We start from the raw sequence: 17,625 nt of genomic DNA, 5'->3' as shown, positions 1-17,625 counted from the left end.
CTTAGGCTAAGGCCTTTGGCTAAGCAGCAGAGGCAGCCATAAGCTGGGAAGCGACCGGTCACCTCTTCACATTCCAAACTAGTCAATATGGGGCTGTTAGCAAGGTGATCCGATCTATCACCTCCAGAGAAAGGGAAGAGCCTAGAAGATGTAAAAGGAAATATAGGTTGATAGTTTTCTGTCTGGTAAGAACTGGGAGGAGTGGTAGATATGCTGGAGGGGAGGGATAGGATACAGAAGGACCTAGACAAATTGGAGGATTGAGCCAAAAGAAATCTGATGAGGTTCAATAAGGATAAGTGCAGGGTCCTGCACTTAGGACGGAAGAATCCAATGCACCGCTACAGACTAGGGGCCGAATGGCTAGGCAGCAGTTCTGCGGAAAAGGACCTAGGGGTGACAGTGGACGAGAAGCTGGATATGAGTCAGCAGTGTGCCCTTGTTGCCAAGAAGGCCAATGGCATTTTGGGATGTATAAGTAGGGGTATAGCGAGCAGATCGAGGGACGTGATCGTTCCCCTCTATTTGACATTGGTGAGACCTCATCTGGAGTACTGTGTCCAGTTTTGGGCCCCACACTACAAGAAGGATGTGGATAAATTGGAGAGAGTCCAGCGAAGGGCAACAAAAATGATTAGGGGTCTAGAACACATGACTTACGAGGAGAGGCTGAGGGAGCTGGGATTGTTTAGTCTGCAGAAGAGAAGAATGAGGGGGGATTTGATAGCTGCTTTCAACTACCTGAAAGGGGGTTCCAAAGAGGATGGCTCTAGACTGTTCTCAATGGTAGCAGATGACAGAACGAGGAGTAATGGTCTCAAGTTGCAGTGGGAGAGGTTTAGATTGGATATTAGGAAAAACTTTTTCACTATGAGGGTGGTGAAACACTGGAATGCGTTACCTAGGGAGGTGGTAGAATCTCCTTCCTTAGAAGTTTTTAAGGTCAGGCTTGACAAAGCCCTGGCTGGGATGATTTAACTGGGAATTGGTCCTGCTTCGAGCAGGGGGTTGGACTAGATGACCTTCAGGGGTCCCTTCCAACCCAGATATTCTATGATTCTAACTCACTTATCAACAGACACAGCTGGGAAACCCTTATGTCTTTATAGATGTAGTTGTGAAATCCTCACTTCTGTATTGTTTTGCCCACTTTGCTATTGTTTATTTGCATGGTCTCTGTCTGGTTCCTGTCTGCTGTATAATTAATTTTGCTGGGTGTAAACTAATTAAGGTGGTGGGATATAACTAGTTAGCTAATCATGTTACAATATGTTAGGATTGGTTAGGTAAATTTCAGTAGAATGATTGGTTAAGGTATAGCTAAGAATATTACTATATAAATTAGGGGCAAACAGGAAGTAAGTTGGGATTTGAAAATAAGGAAAAAGGAACTTGGATTTAAGCTTACTGGAAGTTCACCCCAATAAACATCAAATGGTTTGCACCTTCGGACTTCGGGTATTGTTGCTCTGTTCATGCAAGAAGAACCAGGGAAGTGGAAGAGTGAAGGAATAAGCTCTCTAACACAGACGTGCACTTTCTGAACACTACCCTCTGGGTCTTTAGACATACACAGATGTGTTGTTGGAATAAGTGATCAGCCAAACCACAGCCAGTGCCAATTCGCAGTTATATATTTTATATGTCCCTTCTTGTGGAAAACACTGTTGAGGTGTTAGTGGGGAAAAAAAGGAAGACAAATGTGTACACCCATGCCCAGCGAATTCCTAGTAGAAGTTTGATGCACCCAGCCTTAAGCTTATTAGATCTACCCTCTTACCAAGACTATTAACAATTCTAACACATTTCCTGTATGACCCACTGCTCGGCTTCTGAGACATCCTGTCATTTTAGAGTCCTCCTTAATGCACCTGAAATAAACAAGATAGTAATTTCTTGCGATGTCATTGTATTGCTCAATAAAACGTCAAAATAAAGAGCAAGTGCTGGCATTTCAATAGAAAGAGGAACAAGTAATCCTTTTTGTGGTTATTTTATGGAGCTGTGGGATGGGGGACATCAGACAATGTTGGAAGGAGGAGCATTCTAAAATTTGAGAAGTTGAAGGGGGTATAACAAGACTGAGGGGAAGCCGTTGGCCTTCCTGAGATTTATTTATTTATTATTGTGATGGTTCTAAGCTAAGCTACTTACTGAACTTTGGAAGGCATAGCATATTACCGGCTAAAACTGCACACAACATTCTCCATCTGTCTTCACGTCACACCACGCCAAAAGGGCTTTAAAGCATGGCTTCATGTTTGGCTATGTTAGGAGATGATGCGTTTTCATACTAAACTGTGTTAAAATGCTCAGATACAACATCAGCAGTTTTTCAAACTAATATATCAAGTGCCTGAAATGTAAAATAACTGAGGGCAAACAACCCTTTTCTCTCAACATAGCCAATTCCAGTCTCCCATTCTAGGCTGTGGAACTTGAATCTGGTTGCAGTGATCTTCTGAATCATAATCAGCGGCTGTGGCTTTTACTGTCACTTTAGTTTTTTTTAATGTCATTCTATAGTCTCAAGGTACAAGTTTACTACTATACAGATTACTTTCATATAGTTAATTATGTCCCTAGTTGAGCTTTTTAAACTTGGGAGTTGTCCAGTTTATTAATTCTTATGTAAAGTGGTAGGGGAAATAGCTTTAAAATTATTTGCTTTATTTTAGTGTTTTAATTTAGTTAGTATATGCCAATGCTGCCAGCCATTACTGCCTGTTTCTCTGACACACACCTCTGCGCTTTCTCCCATGCCACCTCCTTATGTGAGGCCCAGCCTCCCATATAAAGCCACGCCCTTATCTTCCGTCAGATGCCTCCTTTAGACTCATGTCTGCTTTGATGTCTATAGAAGAGTCAGCTGATAATTAGCTACACTTTCATTTCCATCTGAAGCCAAGATATACTGAGGCATGCAAAAAGGAAATCAATTTAAAATAAGTTCATTTCTGACCTCTTTGAACTTCAAAAAATGGGTTTTGGTCTGTTCTTATTTTATCCAAATTGGTTCTCCCATCCCTACTCACCTTATCTTCAATTTCAGCAGTTCTACTGGCTGTTGGAAAAGCTTTCTCTCCCTCCTCTCCAGTCAGCCTTATCTGCAGAATTATTACTCTTTTTTCACTCTTATTTTATATTTGCTCTTTAATGGATGTTTTGAGATGTGCACTGAGGAACTAACCTAAGGGGAAACTGTAGTAAGGGTTCTTGTGAACCCTAACGGGATTTAATCACAAGAGTTCAAGAAACTATGGCTCACAGTGTCATGACGCACTATGCTCAGGAACATTGCCTACATCTTCTGCAAACTGAAGGACCATATATTTAAGCCTAGATTCATCCTGTTATGTATGTGTCAATTGGGTGAGTATGGTAGGTGCACCATAATTTAGGAGAAAGTTAAACAGTGCTTCCACAGCCCAGACCTAAGACTTATTACATTAACTCCCGTATCTAGCTTAATGAGAATTAGATTTTATGCACTAGCTACTTTTTGGGGTAAGAAATATGAAGGACAACAAAAGCATCAGTTACAGTCATAATATTGCTATTTATAGTGCAACAAAATTTTCTTTAAAATGTAACTCTTTCTATGTAAGAGGCTTAAATATTGGTACATTTTAGCATTACAAAGTCACTCACTTCAGGTGTGTTTCTATTGGGGTCCTGCAGAGAACAGTTCTTGGCCCTACCCTATTTGCCATTTTTATCAATGACCTGGAAGAAAACAAAATCATCACCAATAAATTTTGCAGACAGCACAAAAATTAGGGGAGAGTGGCAATTAATGAGAGCTGGTCACTGATACAGAGTGATCTGGATCACTTGGTAAACTGGACGCAAGCAAACAATGTTTTAATATGGCTAAAGTAAATGTATACATGTAGGAACAAGGAATGTATCCCTACTTACAGGATGGAAGACTCTATCCTGTGAAGCAGTGACTGAAAGATTTGGAAATCATGGTTGATAAACAACTGAACATGAGCTCCCAATGCAACATTGTGGTGAAAAGAGCTAATGTGATCTTTGGATGCGTGAACAGGGAAATCTCGAGTAGGAGTAGAGAAGTTATTTTTTCTGTATTTGGCACTAGTGTGACCACTACTGGAATACTAAAAGAAAAAGAGTACTTGTGGCACCTTAGAGACTAACCAATTTATTTGAGCATAAGCTTTTGTGAGCTACAGCTCACTTCATCGGATGCAAGTGCAAGCTGTAGCTCATGAAAGCTTATGCTCAAATAAATTGGTTAGTCTCTAAGGTGCTACAAGTTCTCTTTTTCTTTTTGCGAATACAGACTAACACAGCTGCTACTCTGAATACTGGAATACTGTGTCTGGTTCTGGTGTCCACAATTCAAGAAGGATGTTGATAGATTGGAGAGGGTTCAAAAAAGAGCCACAAGGATGGTTAAAGGGGGGAGGGATAGCTCAGTGGTTTGAGCATTGGCCTGTTAAACCCAGGGTTGTGAGCTCAATCCTTGAGGGGGCCATTTAGGGATCAGGGGCAAAAATTGGGGATTGGTCCTGCTTTGAGTAAGGGGTTGGACTAGATGACCTCCTGAGGTCCCTTCCAGCCCTGATATTCTATGATTCATTATAGTGATAAATTCAAGGTGCTCAATCTATTTAGTTTAAGAAAAGAAAAGATTAAGATCACAATCTAAGTACCTACATGGGGAACAGAAAATTGATAATGGACTCTTCAGTGTAGCAGACAAATGTATAACATTTCAGGAAGGTTGTGGACAAACTGGAAAAAGTCCAGAGTAGAGCGACAAAAATGATTAAAGGTCTAACAAACATGACCTATGAGGGAAGATTGAAAAAATTGGGTTTGTTTAGTTGATTCTCCAACAGGCAATTTTTTAAATCAAGATTAGATGTTTTGCTAAAAGATAGCGGTTCAAAAGGAATTATTTTGGGGGAAATACTCTGGCCTGTGTTATATTTAGGTCAGATTAGAGATGATCAAAATGGTCCCTTCTAGCCTTGGATTCTATGAAGCCCTGCCAGTGGTGGACTCTCAGACTCCATCCTCTCTGATTGTCTTCTATAGTAATCAACAATAATGGAATGGTTTCAAAGAGCAGGATCCTCCCTGGCTGACTGAAGGAGAGTGGCCCACTGGATTAAACATCTCATTATCTCCAAACTGAGATTGGGGGTGAGATTTCAGAGGACCTCACCTCAACAATTCTTGGTGATAATAGACACCCCCATGATGGCCCGGGGCATCATGGAGTCCATAAAAGATTTGTTTATACTGTATATGGAGGCACCACAACTGGCTGGACCAAATTGTTGGACCTCACAGACTACCCAGTATAACATCTCTCATTCCATTACAAGAGCATGTCATGGGGTTCATATTTCTCATCTGTTTTCTGACCCTTCTCAAGAATAACAAGATTACTGAAAATTAAGATGTATTTGCCCTTCCTTTGGAATTGCCTTCACTCAGTAGGTGGAGTCTCAGGTAAACTAAAGGGGATACCTGGCTATTGTCTGGATCTTTATATTCTTCTAGCATAGTATTTTCTTCATGAGAAATCTTCTAGCCCTGACCCTAGCTTGTCACTCTCAAAACTTTGTCCCATACCGCACTTAAATCTATGAGAACCACAACTGGTTAGTCTCTAAGGTGCCACAAGTACTCCTTTTCTTTTTGAGAATACAGACTAACACGGCTGCTACTCTGAAACAAAAGGTGATGTGATTATAGTCTTATAGTTCTCCTGCTGTGGTCAAGCTGTGGAGATCATCCTTCCTCTTCTCTTGAATTATAGTCCTCTTCGTACATTCCCTGTGGGATCTTTGAGAAGCTCTCTGAATCACCATTCTGGATCCCAACCTTTCATTGGATGTCAAAACGAAACGGTGCCAGCAATTAATGGCTCACTGCATCTGACTTGACTATAGTGAGAACTTATATTAGTGAACTGTTGTCAGTGGTTACTTCAAATCCTACACCATATAAGATAGATAGACATGAAATTTCTCTCCCCATTTCTGTGCAAGAAATTGAACTTTTGGACAATACAATTTCTCACTTCAGATCAGTCCATGGCTTACATTTACAAACTTACTTTTTTGGATCTGACAGAAATGCTGCTTCCAATCTTAGGAAACTTGCCTCAGTATGCAGGATAAGGCAACTTCCAAATGCCTGTGCTAGTATAGAGATTAACTTAGTTTACCAGGTATTTACTGAAAGCCTGCTAGCATTCCACTGTCCAGAAACCTATGATATCTTTCTTGATGTGCTTCCTCAGGCCTTTTTCTTTTGTTTTACAGCTTAGTCCCTCCAGCAGGGCATTCAGTGGTTCTGCAATGGCAGAGGACTTCAGGGCAAAATACAGGTAATGTCTGGCAAATCCCAAGAAAGAGAGTAGATCCTGGACATAATAAACTGTAGCCGTTCCTCTGTCACAGCTGTTTTATTTATCCTGTCTTCTGAGTTTGTGTGTTCCAAAAACTTGACAGATCTTTGAAACAGTTTGCATTTTGAAGGGGAGAAGTTCAGCACATGATCAGGTAGTTGCTTCACTAGGTGACCCATATGTTCCTCCACTATTGAGAGGGTGAGTCACTTCAGGAGGTAACTGCATCTTTAAGACTCATGACTTACTTCATCATGTTTTGGAAGACAATTAGGGTTATCTGTCAATACCTGGGGCTTCCTCTTGAATTATTGGATCCCCACAGGTGTAGATAAGTCTGTCCTTGCATACTCTTTCTCCACTTTCACATAGTAGTAAGTCACCCTTTAAATTCTGGGCAGAAAACCATAAGAATGACCGTATTGGTCAGACCAATGGTCCATTTAGCCTACTATCCTGTCTTGTGACAGTGGCCCATGCCAGATGGGAACTGTTGGGAACAAGAAACCATGGCAAATACCTCCTCTATTCATGGAAATGGATAGGCATCTTTATAAGTCAAGTCAAATGATAAAGCATGTAGTAGTCCATAACCATTTAAAGAGAGTTCTTTACCTACCTATTTCTTTCAGAGAATTGCTACTGGTGATGTATAAAGACTGTCAGGCTCTTCAGTGATTAATTTGACCATTAGTTCATACAGATGTTGAATGCAAATCCTCAAAAACTACTTCTTCTGGCTTTATGTCTGAAAGGACTGTCATCCTCCAGCCAGATTTTATTGGTAACCCAAAGATATGTTCACAATACAGGTCATACCTGGAGAAGGAATTCTCAAATTCCTCAGAGACCCTTTTTTCAATGTATTTTCTCTCCAGTTTATCTGGAGTTGCCTCATCAAAGTCTAGGTGCAAAGATGGTACTTCAATAACCCTCTCTTGCATTTGAACAACTCCAGTTGGCTCGTGTGACAGTTACCTTCTGGGGATATTGTTGTCATATGATCTCTTTGGAACAAGTTCTGTGGCTGCAGTTGACTTTGGGAAATCCACAAAAGTAGGGTTTGGAGCATAGTCTCCCAGAGAAAGAATTATCTATCTGTCCAGTCTGCTGGCATATGGATACTGCCCTTCTGTAACAGGGTGCCTGTTGCACCCCTGTGTATCCACCCCTTAGCCCCGCTCCTTATAGACTCAGGGACACTCCAAGCTGGTGCAACTCCCATGCTCTTTATTTGTGTCCGTTTCCCACCACCAGTTTCCTATTATGTACTGGCTATTTACAATGGCTTGGCCTAACACAGGCTTGGTCAGCAACAGAGTAGCATGCTATGCTATGCTACGCTCCGCTCCGCTCCGCTCCGCTCTGCTCTGCTCCGCTCCGCTCCGCTCCTGGTCCCCACCCCTTCTTCCATTTCCTCCCAGCCTTTTAGCTCCTGCTAATGAGGCTAGCAGGTGCAGGCAGTTCCCAGGCAAGCACTGGCTATTTATCCAGCTCCAATCCATTCCCCCTGATTGGGGCTAGGATGGCAGGAGCTGATTAAGGGCTTTCCTAGCAGCACCCTGCCACACCTTCCCTTCCTCAGTTTCCTCACATCTTCAGTTGTGGTATAAAGTTTGGCCCTTTGATGGTTCTGCATTATAGGACAGATTTACAGAAATGAAGCACAAAAGTCCTCTGCTTCTCGAGGTGTTCCTTTGTCTGAACACTAATCTGTCTTGCTACACAGTAGGGCCAAGAAAGGGCCCAGAGCTTTTCCTTCTATGACTGCTGTATGTGCTCAGCAAAATGACAGACTCACTGGGAATAAAAGGGTAGCTGCATTGTGTGAGAGGTGGGAGCAGGACAACCCCGCTACTGAATAGGTTGGCTTGTTTCACAGCTAGAGCCACAGATATTTTCAACAGGATAGAGCTTTAAGTGCATTAGTTAGCCCTTTGATTCTGAGAGAATAAAAGATACAAAGAAATTGTAAGAAAGTCACACCCCCTCCTATCAGATTTGAACACACTGGATTTGCAATATAAATCATTAGGCTGCACACAATCTTTCATTAGAATCCATGGGAGAGGAGATTATTTTTTGCAATAGGAACATACTGTAGTGAAAATTACAAGTAAAAATTAAAACAACTGATGGATAAAGTGTGCAAGCCAAATCTCTTTCCTTGATTGTACCAAGAACTGAACATATGAAATTTCAGGCAAACCAGATTTAAATTCATGTATGTTTACCTTTTTGCAGTAAAAAATATAACACCAAGAATTTTCCTATAATGTAACTACCTATTTCTCTGTGAATACGGCACATACAAGAATCTTTTTAAAATATGATGTTAAAATGCTTATTATGATTGCATAGAGGCACAGAGAATACAGTCCTCAGGGTGTTGCCCAGGTTTCGCCACCATATTTGATCTTTTATAGACAATGCGCATGATTCACCACTGTGCTACTCCATTGATTTCAATGGAGTTACGTTGGTGTAAAACTAGAAGAACACAGTGGTGAATCGGGCCCCATAATACCAATGCATTATTTCTAACATGGTTTGAGTCACTACCCTGATGCAGTATCATTTGCCTTGGAGTTTGTTAAAGAAAATTAAATGCTGGCATTTCATTTCACAATCTCTACTCTAGATTTTAACTGGTGGCATGGATCGCATTGAGCTTGCTTGCAGTATCTCAATGAACCAGCTCTTTCCTGTGATGCCTGAATCTTGTACACCAGAATCCAAGCTTTCATTTATAGAAAAATAAGTTTTTTGATTATGATAACTACAGCTGATTGGAAAGTGATGGTGGTGGGGATTGTTTAATGAAGAGTTGACAAACTTTTGTTTCCATTCTTTTGTTGAGATTAAAAAAAAACATGTTAATGCCACTTCCTAGTGTTCTTCCAAATTAAGAAATTGCATTAAAAAAATCTATTCCTGGGGCAAATTCCTGTTATTCATAGAGACACCCACGGGAGGGGAAGAGGAAGGCAGGAAAACTCTTAGGGAGGAACACCTTCTGAGTTTCTTGTAGAATATCCCCTTTAAGAGAAGGTATTTAGAAAGCCATAGAGTTCTCTGGGAGAGAGGTCTCCCAAATATGTGGAGTAAGAAATAGGGCAAATTTTCAACTTTATTGAAATCCTGCCCACATCGATGTCATTGGCAAAATATCCACTGATGTCAGTGGGGGCAGGAATTCACCCTGTGAATACTGTTCGATATGTTCAATAAGGTATGTTTTCGGACAAGACAGCCATTATTCTAATTGTAAGAGATAAGCAATTCAAATATTTATGATTTTAAAGCATTGTTTCAAATCTTTAATTCCTTCTAGGCTTTCCAATGAAAACAAGTCAATTAGTGTATTTTTAATGCGTTTATTGCTCCAGACAATGCACTGTAAATGTTTCTGCGCTTGAATGCATTTTGGTTATAATTAGAGAAATGCCAAGTGAAAACATGCTGGAGAAAGAAACACTCACTGAGAAATATTGCATCCCCTCAGAACTTGTTTTTGTTTCATCTTTGCTGCAAAAATAATCTCTCTCTAATAGGTATTCCTATTAACTTCCAACTACTCTTTGTCTACGTCTCTCATGGCCAAGTCGGTCACAGGGATGTCATTTTTCATAATGTTTCAATGGGTCTTTTTTTACCTGGTGGTGCCCATCTCTTCCCTAGAACCTCTTACAGATGGGGAACTGAGGTACAGGGAGCTAAGTGATTTGCCCAAGGTCATCCAGGACATTCATTGCCAAGCAAGGAATAGAACCTAGGTCTCCTCTGTCCCACGCCAGTACCCCCAACTACTGGGTCATCCTTCCTCCCCTTAAACTGTGCATATAGAGCTAGTTTTAGCATTTATAATATTCAGCACTAATGCAAGGAACATACAGACTGGTATCCTGCAAGACATTGGCTTCAGCAGTTAGCATAAGGCTTGAGGCCTATGAACTTTGGCACAGATTAATGGCCCAACGGTCACCCCTAAATTTTGGAGAACTGGGAATAGAGTGTTTAAGGGGGAAGTTTATCCATAACGACACCTGCCAACCCCAGGAACATGAACTAACACCAGCTTTTGCATATTTTAGGGTAGGAACATCTGCAAATGTGTGACCACAAGAGTGACATGACGTATCTGATAATAAATTGAGATAATTAATATCCCAACCTATAGAAGAAGGGCACCCCAACATTAGTAGGGTGAGGAAATACAAATAAGGAACAGTGGAGACACCCCTACTAAATATGCATTAGGAATAGTGGTGCCAGTGTAACATATTATAAAAATTTTAGCCCAACCTGTGTGCAGGGGGGAGAGACATATAGCCCATGAGAGGTGCCAGGATGATGGCCATTGGTGACGATGAGGAAGGTGATGGTGGTAAGGAAGATAACAGCTAACATATCAGGTTATTCTCAAGGGATGGTGTGAGTATATGGATGTTCAGATGTACATTTTGTATTACCTCTATCTACCTTGCTGGGTTAGAGTGTTTGTGATTTTGCTAAATGCATTAATAAACTATTATAAATACATAAGAACGACTATATTGGATCAGACCAAAGCTCCATGGAGCCCAGTATCCTGTCTTCCAACAGTGGCCAATGCCAGGTGCTTCCGATGGAATGAACAGAACAGGTAATCATCAAGTGATCCATCCCCTGTCGCCCATTCCCAGCTTCTGGCAAACAGAGGCTAGGGACACCATCCCTGCCCATCCTAGCTAATAGCCATTGATGGACCTATCCTCCATGAACTTATCTAGTTCTTTTTTGTGCCTTGTTACAGTCTTCCTATACAGTATTCCTAAAGTGTGAGTGTCGCAAATGTGCACATCAGGGTTCCCAGCTGAACACTGGTTTTAATAATACTGGCCTGATCTTGGGACAAGAACCTGTCAAACCTCAGAGTGATAACTGGGAATTCGTATGTAATCAATATAGTTAATACACAATCCATAGATCAGGCTACAAAACTATCCCTCTCAAACTGATAATTTCAGTGTCAGTTCCCTGAGATTAAAATTGCATTGATTTTCCACAAGATGGCAATGTAAGAATCACAGTAATGGCATTTTAATTAATAGAATCCATTTAATTTATACTTTAAATATGTCAATTGGGTATGCATATTCATAGACGTGATACCTTCTAGGTTGCAGTGTGCTATTGATTTCTGTTTAAATAACTATAATGTACAAAGTGATATGCTGGCTGCAAATAAATGATTCTGTTGACCAGCCTATCACTTACACAATTAATCAAAACGAAATTCTAACAAACACCTTGCACCCTGAAAGTTAGACTAAGTTACCTTTGCGGAATCTTCAGAATCATTTAGAAATACAGACTAATCAAACATTTAAATTTTATAAACAGAGAACTGAAGATCATTAATAATGTTTCCTTAAGTTAGGTAAAGCATTATTTTGCAGTAGACTTCTAGCCCAGTATTTAAAAATCAAAATGATCTTTCAATTTTAAGTTACCAGGTCTTTGTTTATTTATCTCACTATATTACATACCAACAGCTGTTACTGGTTTTATTCATAAACATGCCCTGTACAAAATCAGAAATTAAGAACTGACCGAAATCTCTGTCCCAAACTCAAACCAGTCCTCATTTGTGCAGATCTAAGAATCAGGACTATCCCTACCCATACGCAAACTACGCAGCTGCGTAGGGCACCAAATTTCCTGGTGCCCTATGCAGCTGCCTGCTGCATCCAACTCCAACGGCCAGCCTGATCCCCCGGACGGCTGAGCCGGCCCGTCATGGGCTGCACACAGCAGGGCCCAGGAAAGCTGCCTCTGCCCTTGCCCCACCCCTTCCCCTCAGCCCCGCCCTGCCTCTTCCCACCCTTGTAAGGGGACTGTTGCCCCCTTACTAACATTCAGTGGGGGTGTTTTGGTTGGCTAGCTCCCAGTACCAAAAGAAAGAGGAAGGGTCAATGGAAAATGAGGACCCTGAGGCTGACAGTCCCTCGGAACAATGGGGAGAGGCCAATGCTTCAGGTCAGCCTGAATGACAGGGCGGGCAGGCTAATCAGGGAGTCAGGAGGCCGGGGGGCTCCTGTCCTCCATGTGAGCTGGAATTGCCTGGGTCAGACAGAGTGGGGCTGAGCTAAGGAGAAGTAGGGGCCCAAGCTGAGCTGGGAGCAGAGCCGTGCCAGATCCACAGGGACCAGAAAAGCAGCCCGGGAAGCAGGTCAGAGTTGGGAGCAGTCACAGAAGCAGCCCAGGGAGAGCAGATCCTGTGCTGGGAGCAGAGCTGCAGCCACAGAGCCAGGGGTGGTGAGCAACTGGGACCAGCAAGGGAGAACCCTGGGGAAAGGGCCCAGTGCAGAAAGACACCCCCAGCCAAGGGTCCTTGCAGGCCAGACTGGGAGGGGGAACTTAACGCAACGGGGGGCTGACTCTGGGAAGAAGGGTCCCACCACCCAAAGCCTGGAGGTGTGTGGCCATCACCGTTGCAAGTGTCCAACCTGCAGCATCCCTGCAACACAGCCAGGGCCTGAGAAGGAGACCTGGGATCTACAAGGAACAGACTGTGAAATGTCCTGACGTCCAGAGACGCTGTTTGTGATGTTCCCTGCCAAAGAGCAGGGTGATGTGTTTTTCTTTAACCTTTCCCATTTTTACTTATTCTTTTTTTAAATTAATTGTTAATTAAACAACTTGTATTTGCTTTAAATTGTATGAAATGATCAGTGGGTCAGGGAAGTGCCCAGTGCAGAGAGAGTACCCCGGAGTGGGGACACCCTAGCTCCTGTCCTAGGTGACTACAGCAGGGTTGGGGGTCGAGCCCCCCAGGAATCCTGGGCCCAGCCTTGTTGGGGTTACAAGGACTCTACCAGACAGGAGAGCGGAAGGGGAGGCCTCAAGGGCAGGGAGGCCTCTGGGTAAAGGGAGTGGGAGCGAGGACTCAGATCCTTCCGCTAGCCCACTTCACCGGGGTAGTGCAGAAGCCAGGAAAGTTCCCCACAATAGCGGGACCATTCCCCCGCTTACACCTGCTCTGCTCCATCTCCACCCCTTCTCCCGCAAACCCCGTCCCCTGAGCTAAGCGTCCCTGGGGACTGCAGCAGGGGTAGGGGTTGGGCCCACCTTGCACTCACCGGGCGGCGGGAAATGGAGCAACCCGGCCCCAGCCCGCTACGCTATGCCGGCTCCTAGCCATGCCACCGGTGAGTGCTGGGGGGCAGTTCCCCCTCTTTCCCCAAGCCTGGGAGCCGGGGGAGCAGAGCGGAGCAGGTTGGGGCCAGGTCGCTCCACTTCCCGCTGCCCTGTGAATGCTAGTGCTGGCCTGACCCCTGCTGCCTTCCTGCATTGGCTGCTCCTGCCTCCCAAAGCCCCTGGGACGCCCCCGCCCTCGGAGGCTGGGGCCGGCCCCCCCACAGGGGGGCTGCGAAGGGCACCACAGTCTCTAGGGACGGCCCTGCTAAGAATATACTACTGCTTGTTTCTTCAGTGTTGTCTACTTCAGCACCCTCTTCATTTTCCAGTTCTGCAGCAAGTACCAGGAAGAAAAGCTACTAAACTAACATGCACAAGGCTGTTTTTGCAGTCTTTAACCCTGTCTCAACTGGAAGTAAGTAGTGCCAGAAATCCACTGTATTCACACTTCTAGCACAATGTTGCAGTCCAGAGAGATTTGGATAAGCAACATACAAACTTCTGAGTGTTCAGCTGAACTGAGCAATGCCCCTCCTCCCCCGCAACTTTAATAGGATTCTCCCTGGGCTCAGGGATCTGACCTAGCCCTAAAGTGCCCTGAAAGAGGATCGGAACCTAAGCTCCGCACTCTTGGCCCTGTTAAGGCTGCATTGCACAACTAGGAACACAAAAGCAGTCTTAAAGCCAGTTTAGTTGACCAACAGAGAATGTCCCATGCGTAGTGGATTTTTTTCTAGTGGTGAAAATTGAAGTAGCTACAGTCCCTACAGAAGGGAATGCAGCTTGATCAAGAAAAAGGGATTGTCTCTATGTGCTGGGAACATCTCCAGTGGTCAGAATAGCCCCTTGGGGCCACAGACTGCTAGTTATGAAGTGTATTTGCCTTGAGGCTGCTCTGCTTAATGCCAGAGACTGGCCTAATGGCCAGAAAACCTCAGGATTTGGTGCACCACCATTCTCCTGAGCTTTATGGGTCCTAACGGCAGCCCCTGGGCCTACCTGTATAAGTAATGCACACAAAGAAGGAGTTCTGCCCGAGAGATATGCAGACTGGGCAATAATTTCAGTAGGGTTCCCAATATGTTCATAACTGACGGTCTGTTTTTGAAAATTCAAAGCTTTAGATGGATTTCAGTTCTTTACAGATTTACAGCTCAAATCAGTTTTGGGGGGAAAATCACTTTGGAGGTTTTACTATCTGAAATGAACAATTCATACAACAATGCACATTGGTGAACCTCTTTTAGTTGTTTTTCTGTGGTCTGTTGTTTACTGAAAATTCCATTATTCTAGTCTTCACAGATGAAAACACTACATCTGAGAATACAGAACACAGGGCTATAAATACTGAAGGCAGAAAGACCTCATTGATCTGACCTCTTCTTCAAAGGACACTCAGTCAACTTAGATTAAACAGATTCATTGGCAAATAATAAACTACCCTAATCTCTTAATTACAGTGAACAAGCTTTTCAGTTTTGTTCTTTTCACGCACTTTGAATGCTTCCCCTTCCAAGAAGAATCCTAGAAGGAAAACAAAATCTTATATGGAGTGATTAAATGGATAATTTAGCTAGAAATGTTTTATTATAGATTTTTTCAGTTAAATAATGTAGGGCCCAATGCGGCTCCCTATTGAAGTCTCCAGTCTCAAACACACACATATTAGCTATTGAATATACAGAGATATGAAGGCTGTTTTATGGAATACTACCTTTGTTTTGTGCAATTATGTTTTTTTTAGGTAGTGGTTTAAGTTTTTTATTATATACAAGAGCACAGATACTAATTTTTAGGTGGGCCTTTATGATAATGTCTATCATTTAAGATTACTGAAATTTGGTATGATGTCATCCTGAATGTCCTCAGTGTCACACTAAAATAGCATGAGAGAAGCATATTACACATGCTATAATCATGTGAGGCCAAGAGGGCAACTGTCATCCCAACACATCCTTCTCCTGGCATGGGAGTACTTAAACAAGTGTAGCCCCCCTCCTGTTCACTGGCCCAGTGTGAGTTTGTTCAAGATAGGGGAAGTCTGCCTTGTGACTTTGTACACAAGTTTGGGATACTGGATCTGAGGCTTCTCTGTGTGCTCTGCATTGTGCGTAGTGTATATTCACCTCAGACCAGACCCACTCAGACAAACCACCAGGAACAAGGCTTTATTCTGCAAAGAAACATAGAATGGGATTACTGTTCAGCAGCCTCCTCCCTGCTTGCCTTCCTCATGTTCCCAGCTTCAGTCAGTGCTGGGACTTCCTGCTGGGAGGGGCAGAAGGTACCTCCTGGTAGGAACCAGGAAGTTCTCCCAACATGCCACAATTTGTAGCCCACAATTTGTAGTTCCCATGGCTGCTGCTGCTGCTGAAGGACACTAGACCTTGGGCTACACAAGCATCCCCTTCTGTGGGGAATTATTTATTTAGTCTTTACCACAAACAAAGACTTTTTAGCTCTAACCCTTCTTCATTCAGGAGTCCTGCAGCCCTCTTTCTTGGAGTCCACATTGGTTCAGTCAGACGTCTCCTCCTAGGAGCCACACTCCCACAACCCTCCTTCTTGGGCGTCTGTATCAATTCAGGCAAGCTGCAACCTAAGAACCAGATTCTCCCCAGCTGGCCTTCCCTTTGTTGCTCAGACCCTCTCCTCCGTGGGCTGGGAGAGGGCAGAAAACCACTGGGTTATGGGATATTCTGATATGGGTCTCCTTCAACTTCACCTATTGAAGTTGTTCCACTTTAATTGAATAATTAAATATTAATTGGGGCAGAGAGTGAGACTCCCTGTGTCGCTTGGTGGTTAGCACACTCAGCTGAGAGGTGGCAGATCACTGTTCAAATTCCTTCTCCTCAGCAGGCAACAGGAACACTTAAAGTGGAGGTCTCCCACATGCCAGGTGAATACCCTAACCACGGGGCTAAAAGTTATAAGGGTGAGCCTTCTCTTTCCTCTCCTCTCCCAGCTATTTTGTGTGCAGTTAGGCAGTCCCACGTGCAAGTTAGGCCCGTGAATACCCATCTTCCCCTGGTTCATGGGTGGCTCTGAGGCTTAAGCGGAAGACAGGCACCTAGAGGAAAGCTGCTGTGTGCGTGCTCAGAGGCAGGATCATAGGTGCCAAGGAAAATTGCCATTGAGTGAATTTAAGCATTTACAGTGTTAGGCAGCGCCAAGTGACAGGTTTCTAGATTATAGTGGTGCCTAAATATGGGTCTTTGGTACCTAAGTTTGGGAGTCAGGTGCCAAGAACCACTATGGATCTGAGTCTTTGCCACTTGAGATATTGGCTGTGGTAAATGTAGGCACAGTCTGAGGGACTGTAATTCTTTGTGGATAAAGGGCCTGATCCATAACCCACTGGAGTCAATGGAAATACTCCCACTGACTTCTTTGGACAAGGGCCAGAGTTACGGAGCCCTGTATTCAAGGGCATGCCAAACACAGGCCAGTACAGTCAGTAAACAAAAGCAAACCTGAGAGCTGTAAAGTAAACCACGTCTTACCACATCTAAAACTGAGATGTGTGAATGGTATAGTGACTGAGTGGTGGGGTACACGAACAAGTCACCTTGTAGATCTGAGTAGCAGCTGTGCTAGCTGCATAATACAGCAAAATCTAGTAAAAACTCCCCTATTGGCTTAAGAAACTACAGATAGTAAGTCAACTTAGTGCCAGAAGAGTCCCGGTGTATTGATATGTTATTTTCATTAGTATTGCAATAGTCACAACAGTCCTTGTGCCCTGTCTATGTAAGGATGGTTTAAATATTCTTTGGGCTTTTTCCATCACCTCATCTATTCATAGTTTTATGTGACACAAGTCATTCAGCTCAGAAACAAATGGAGACTTCTGAGAGTCTGAGATCTAGAGTCCCTTTTTCCTTCAAAGGGTCAAAAACTGGTGAAGTTTGAAGGATGTATATTGGAGAGATATAGGACAACTGAAGAGTGGAAGGAGTAGTTAGGGAACCTCAGTGTTCTGAGTTTCTGAAAACTAAAGCATTTTGGCAGGTATTAGGATATGCCTGGTAAGATATTTTCCCCCT

At 43.3% G+C, this 17,625-nt stretch overlaps 1 long non-coding RNA gene across 2 annotated transcripts in view; it reads left to right on the top strand.

The window, feature by feature from the left end:
- The window catches only part of LOC144261261 (uncharacterized), a 46,342-nt gene extending 35,537 nt beyond the window's left edge, over positions 1-10,805 (top strand). Inside the window, exons 5-6 of one of the 2 annotated variants that reach the window (XR_013345195.1) lie at positions 6,309-6,373; positions 9,036-10,805. This is a non-coding gene — a long non-coding RNA (uncharacterized LOC144261261). The remainder of the gene's footprint in view (positions 1-6,308; positions 6,374-9,035) is intronic. The other variant, XR_013345196.1, reaches the window with a different exon arrangement.
- The last annotated feature ends 6,820 nt before the right edge of the window (positions 10,806-17,625 follow it).

The sequence above is a fragment of the Eretmochelys imbricata genome, chromosome 1 (genome assembly GCF_965152235.1).
Source record: "Eretmochelys imbricata isolate rEreImb1 chromosome 1, rEreImb1.hap1, whole genome shotgun sequence".
NCBI classification, from domain to species: Eukaryota; Metazoa; Chordata; order Testudines; family Cheloniidae; genus Eretmochelys; species Eretmochelys imbricata.
Note: the sequence above shows the minus strand (reverse complement) of the source record. Positions and strands in the feature narration are given on the sequence as shown.